Below are 7,214 nucleotides of genomic sequence, written 5' to 3'. Positions count from 1 at the left end.
ACTATTTATTGAATAGAAGATCCTTTCCCAATTGCTTGTTTTTGTCAGGTTTAGTCAAAGATCAGATGATTATAGGTGTGTATCTTTATTTCTGTGTGTTCTATTCTGTTCCATTGATCTAGGTTTCTGTTTTTGTACCAGTACCACTCAGTTTTGGCTACTGTAGCCCTGTAGTATAGTTTAAAGTTGGGTAGCATGATGCCTCCAGGTTGAGTCTTTTTGATTATAGATTGCCTTGGCTATACAAACCCTTTTTGGCTCTATATCAATTTTTAAATACCTTTTTTTTTTCTAGTTCTGTGAAGAATCTCAATAGCAGTTTAACAGAAATCTAATTGAATCCGTACTGCTTTAAATTGAATCTATACTGTGTTTAGCAGTATAGATGTTTTAACGATATTGCTTCTTCCTATCCATGGGCATGGAATGTTTTTCCATTTGTTTATATCATCTCTGATTTCTTTGACAAATGTTTTGTAGTTTTCCTTGCAGAGAACTTCTCTTTCTCTGGTTAGCGGTATTCCTAAGTATTTTATTCTTTTTGTGGCAATTGTGAATGGGATTGCATTTCTGACTTGGCTCTAAGCCTGACTCTTGGTGTATAGGAATGCTGGTAGCTTTTGTACATTAATTTTGTATCCTGAGACTTCGCTGAAGTTGTTTATCAGCTTAACTGCTTTTGGGTAGAAATCATGGAGTTTTCTAGATATAAGATCCTGTCTTCTGTCAACAGGCATAGTTTGAATTCCTCTCTTTTTATTTGGATGCATTTTATTTCTTTCTCTTGCCTGATTGCCCTGGCCAGGACTTCCAATACTATGTTGAATAGAAATGGTGAGAGAGGGTTTTCTTGAGCTGGTTTTTAAAGGAAAATGCTTCCAGCTTTTGGTCATTCTATAGATGTTGTCTGTGGGTGTGCCATAGGTGACTCATGTTTTGAGATATGTTCCTTTGATAACTACTTTACTACGTGTTTTTAACACGAAAGGGTGTTGAATTTTATTGAAAACCTTCTCTACATCTATTGAAATAATCATTTGGATGTGGTTTTGGTCTTTTGTTCTGTTTATGTCATGAATCACACTTATTGATTTGTGTGTGTTGAACGAACTTTGCATTTCAGGGATGAAACCTACTTGATTGTGGTGGTTTAGCTTTCTGATATGCTGCTGAATTTGATTTGCCAGTAATGTTTTGGGGATTTTTGCATTAATTTTCATCAAGGATATTGACCCAAAGATACCTTTTGTTGTTGTTGTCTCTGCCAGGTTCTTGTACCAGGATGATGCTGGACTCATAGAATGACTTAGGGAGGAGTCCCTCATCCTCAATTTTTTGGAATAGTTTCAGCAAGAATGGTACCCAATCTTCTTTGTACATATGGTAAGATTCATCTGTGAATCTGTCTGTCCTAGGCTTTTTCTGGTTCATAGGGTATTTATTATTGATTTAATTTCAGAGCTCATTATTTTTCTGTTCAGGAATCCAATTATTTCCTGGTTCAGACTTGGGAGGGTGTATGTGTCCAGGAATTTATTGATTTTTACGATATTTTCTAGTTCATGTGCATGGGAGTGTTCCCAATATTTTCTGGTGGTTATTTTTATTTTTTAGGGTCATTGGTAATATCACTTTGTTGTTTCTGATTGTGTTTATTTGAATCCTGTTTCCTTTTTCTTTATTAGTATAGCTAGCAGTCTATCCATTTTATTATTTTTAAAAAAAAACTCCTGAATGTGTTGATCTGTTTAATTTTTTGTTTGTTTGTTTGTTTGTTTTTCAATCACCTTCAGTTCAGCTCTGATTTTGGTTATATCTTGTCGTCTGCTAGCTTTGGGATTGGTTTGCTCTTGGTTCTCTAGTTCTCTTAGTTGTGATGTTAGGTTGTTAAATTTAGGTCTTTCTAACTTTTTGATGTGGGCATTTTGTACTGTAAATTTCCCTCTTAACTCTGGGATTCTCATTAGTTTCAAAGAGCTTCTTGATTTGTGTCTTAATTTCATTACCCATTTCATTTTCTTCTGCTTACAGTTTTTTTTTTAATTTTTATGGATACTTGGTAGTTATATATGTTTATAGGGTACATGTGATATTTTGATACAGCATACGAATGTGAAATAGTCTCATCAGGGTATCTATCATCAGGGGTAATTATCATCTCATCATTTATAATTTCTTTGTATTAGGAACATTCCAATTCCCATCCTTTAGTTATTTTTAAATGTACAATGGACTATATTTATATGTTTGACTATAACCACCCTGTTTTGCCATTGAAATACTAAGTCGTATTTGTTCTTTCTAAGTATATTCTTGTACCCCTTAACCATTCCCACTTTTTTCCTTTCCTCCCCACTACCCTTCCCAGTGTCTGCTAACCACCACTCTATGTCAGATACACTGTGGTTTTACATACATACAGCTCATCATTTTTATGATTGCAGCTCAATGAGTCTCGAGAAATATATGCAATTTTATAATCACCACAACAATTAGTATACATATTCTTCACTCCCTAAAGATTTTATCATTTCTCTTTGCAGTCAATTACTTTCCCTCACCCCTAGTCAATGACAATAATCTGAATTGGATTTCTGTAGCATGGACTCTTCCAGAGTATTGTATACATGGAGTCATACTATATGTAACTTTAGATTTATAAGCTTCTGTTTTAAACATATGATTTCCTTTCTCTTGGGTGAATAAGAGTAAAATAGCTGGATCATGTGGTATTTGTGTGGTTTTAAGAAAGTAGCAACCATTTTCCAGAGTGCTTATAATATTTTATATTCTCAGCAGCTATGCATGAGATTTCTAGTACCTACATTTATGTTTCCCTAATGACTGATCATGTCGAGCATCTTTTTATGTGTTTATTTGCCATCCACATGTCTTTAAAATGTCTGTTAAAATATTTTGCTCAATGTTTGTTAGGTTGTCTGTTGTTATATTATTGAGTTTTGACTGTATATATATATATGTGAGTGTGTGTGTGTATATATATACACATACACTATATACACACATATACATATATATATATACACACACACAAGTCGGGTATCAAATATATATTTGTCCTTATTGATGAGACAATAAGAGGCTTCTCATTTTCTTAAGTAACCTTCAAAGAATATAAAATTTTCATTATTTTTCTTATACAGTTCTTAATTTTGCATCCTCCCTAAGAAATAATTGCCTAACATTAGATGACAAAAGTTTTTTACCCAGGTTCTCTTCCATAAGTTTTATAGTTTTGGCTATAAGTTATCTATAATACATATTTAGCATATTGGAGGTTCTTTTAAAAATTTTTTAACATCTATTTTTGCCATTGCTATCTCCAATATCTAGTTCATATCTAGCCTCTGTTAACGTTTTTCTTTCTTCGGATCAAATTTTTTTACTTTGTTTCTTGATTTTTGATTATATTCTAGCAATTTTGCTGAAAATATTTAGGGACTGAAGTAAAAATGTTTTCTCAAGGAAAAGTCTTGCCCCTTTTGCCTTTCATCTAGCTAGTAAGAATGACAGTCAATCGAATGTTTACTCGAGTTAATCTAGGCTTTGTAATTGCCTCAGTTTAATTCAGCTCACCACTAACTTCCAATATTCTGAAGGCAGCATCAGGGCTTATCTGTCATAAGGGCATGAGATCTAAGCACAGTGAAGATTCTAGCATTTACTATATAATCTGCATCCAAGACATCAACTCTCCTAAGGATAGTAGAGCCCTCTGCTTTGCAATGTGGATACCAGAGTTCGTGGTTACTCCAGAGTTTTTGTTCTCTTCTCTTACCAATAGCCTTTCTATTCTTCCGAAGATCATTAACTTACTTCACTGATCCCTCCATAACCTGCCTTACACAGTGAGGGCCCGACTTTCTTACAGATTTCCCTAGCTTTTTTTCTCTGACTACTTCTTGTATCAGCCCATTGCCTTTCACTTGCAGAGAATGTGTTTAGGCTCTGAGGAAGCTCCTTCTCATCTTCCATGCTCTGATTCTAGTCATAGACCTACTATCTCTGTGCTTTATCTCTGTTCCAGTTAGAACATAGCAGTCATAATATTAAAAGTAAGAAACAAATTAGCAGACTGTTCCAAAGATAATTATGGATAAATATTTGGTTTAGGTCATTGCTTTCACAGGAATGTTTTTAACTTTTCATAAGGCCTAAAATCAACACATGATATTGACCTAGCTTTCTAAGTCATAGTAATACTTTTTTCCCAAATACACTGTTAGTTAGATGAACGCCTAAGCTACATGTTGTAATTTTATTATCATTACTTCTATCCCAAAGAAACGTCAAATAACTTTTTATTAAACCTCTCTTTAAAAGATTTATTTATCTATTTTATATATATATATATATATATACACACATATATTTATTTATTTTTCGAGACAGAGTCTCACTCTGTCACCCAGGGTGGGGTGCAGTGGCACGATTTTGACTCACTGCAACCTCTGCCGCCTGGGTTCAAGCAATTCTCCTGACTCAGCCTCCCGAGTAGCTGGGATTACCAGCGCCTACACCACATCCAGCTAATTTTTGTATTTTTAGTAGAGACGGGGTTTCACTATCTTGGCCAGGCTAGTATTGAACCCCTGACCTCATGATCCACCCGACTTGGCCTCCCAAAGTGCTAGGATTACAGGAAAGATGTCCTTTTTATAATGAAAGTAAAGAAACAAGAGAGGCTAATGGTTGCTTCTACTGAGAAGGCTGGTTCCTTCTTTCTGTTCTTTCTTCTCTATTTCCTTTCTTTCCAAGATACTTTAAATAATTGTATATGTTTTAGTTTGCTAGGATAACAAACTAACATACCAAAGACCACGGACTGCATGGCCTAAACAACAGAAATTTATTTTCTTATAGTTTTGTAGGCTAAAGGTCCAGTATCAAGGTTGATTTCCTCTGATGCTTCTCTTTGGCTTGCAAACAGCAACCCTCTTGCTGCCACATCACATGGTCATCCCTGTGTGCATGCAGGCTTCTCATGTTTCTCTCTATGTTCTAATCTCCTGTTCTTATAAGGACACTGGTGACAGTTCACCCTAATGACCTCATTTTAACTTAGTTACTTCTTCAAAGGACTTACCTCAAGAGTAAGGTTGAGATGCTACTCAACCTACAATAGGGTTACATCCTGCTAAACCCATTGTAAGTTGAAACCCTGTAATTAAAAAGAAGTATTTAATACCCCTATGTAGTGAACATCATAACTTAACTTACCTTATATGTACTCAGAACACTTACATTAGCCTACAGTTGGGAAAAATCATCTATAACTAAGCCTATTTTATATTAAAGTATTAAATGCCTCATGTAATTTATTGAATATTATACTGAAAGTATAAAGCAGTGTGGTTACATGGGTAATTGAAGTACAATTTTTATCAAATGCATATTTATTTAGTACCCTTGCAAAACTGAAAAATTGTAAGTTAAACCATTATAAGCAATGGACTGTGTGTAGTCGACATTGTGAAGTACTGGGGTTAGGACTTCAACATATGGGTTTTGGGAGGGCACAATTCCATCCATAACAGCATTCTAACATGAGCTAAAATGTGCTCTCTAATAACATGGAACTACTAATGATTAACAAAATGAAAATTAGTTTTCATTAAACTAATGAAAAACTAAAGCTAGAGTTAAATCTGTATATACATTGTTTTCAACTTTAATCTTGCCAAAAACTAGATTAAGCTTTTAAAGATATGAATTTATATTGACCTTTATCAAGTATTTGATTATTATAATGCACACTTTCTCTAATGTGACTTCCCGAAACAAAAAAGAATTTCACTTATAAGGTGAGAAGAAAATGTAGGCTATTGTTAATCAGAAGTAGTCTTTACAGCTTTATATTTTACAATGTCAAGATGAGTACTCTGTAATTCCAGGAGATGTCAATATATTCACTATACAAAAGCTTTCTAGGTAAATGAGTTTGGAACAAACTTACTCAATTAAGATACTTATGCTCTACTGTGTATTTCATTATATCTGAATGTTAACTTTGAAGCTCAAACATGGAAGTTTTGTTATGACTATATTTTAGTACAGTACAAAGAGCATTTAGGAAGCAAGAAAAGGTTAGAATTTGTTCTAGCTTAGGCTATATGTAAAATTTAAAAACACCATCTGAATAAAATAATTAAGCAGTAAACATAAGCAAAACCACAAGGGTAATGCTAACAATAAAAGCAATTCTTTTGTGAATTTTCAGCCGGGTTTACTTAAATCACATTATATTTTTATATAACTTGTATTTATTTAATATTCATATATAGTATATAATTTGGGTCTCATCTAAAACCTATGAAGTGAGAAAAGTACATATTATAATTCACCTTTTAAACAGTGACTTCCAATAAAATTCAGGGCAAGATACCAAAAAACACACTGAGATCAGTTAGATGGGAAATCAAGTATTAGAAATTCAAATAAAGAACCATTTTATTTAAAAACCATTTTATTTGTTTAGATGTCATTTTATGTAAATAAATTAAGATAGCCACACTTACAGTAGAGCTAATATGAACAATAGATATTGAATTATGCTTATAATATTTAAAATTGCATACATTATCAACAGAAAACATAGTAGAATATACTTCAGTCTTCAGATTTGAATAACTTGAGAATTTTTTGCTTTCATGATATTTAATGTGAATTTTAGTTTTACATATTAAATTGGTAAATAACAAATGCATACATAATTCAAATTCAAATTTTAATTCTGCCTTTGTGGGTATGACATATTTATAAATGAGTAAGAGCCTACTTATTATTTTTAACACCCTAAGGTATCATTTTGTACTTAATTAGTACCACCTTTTCATTAATTAATTAAAACATTATATGATACATCTATAGGACTCTTTTTTCTTCTCTTTCTGTGTCATACATAGTTATTAGAGTTCGTTAGCTTCATTTACTGAAGATGTATATTGAATCACTTTGTTTTGTTTTATAAATAATTGTTCACTTTATGGTGGAAATGAAGTTCCAGAAATCAATTTATAAATTTTGGAGAAAATATGCAATAATACATATTTGTAGGCATTGAAATAAGACAGGTACATTGCTCTACTATGCAAGTCATCAATTTGAGTACATTTCCAACTGCAAGAATTCATTATATTGGCATACAGAAGGATCCATTCATATGTCAACTTCTCTTAAATTCAAAAGCTGAA

The sequence above is a fragment of the Macaca mulatta genome, chromosome 2 (genome assembly GCF_049350105.2).
Source record: "Macaca mulatta isolate MMU2019108-1 chromosome 2, T2T-MMU8v2.0, whole genome shotgun sequence".
In the NCBI taxonomy this organism is placed as follows: domain Eukaryota; kingdom Metazoa; phylum Chordata; class Mammalia; order Primates; family Cercopithecidae; genus Macaca; species Macaca mulatta.
The sequence above is the reverse complement of the archived record's forward strand: the minus strand, read 5'-3'. Positions refer to the sequence as shown.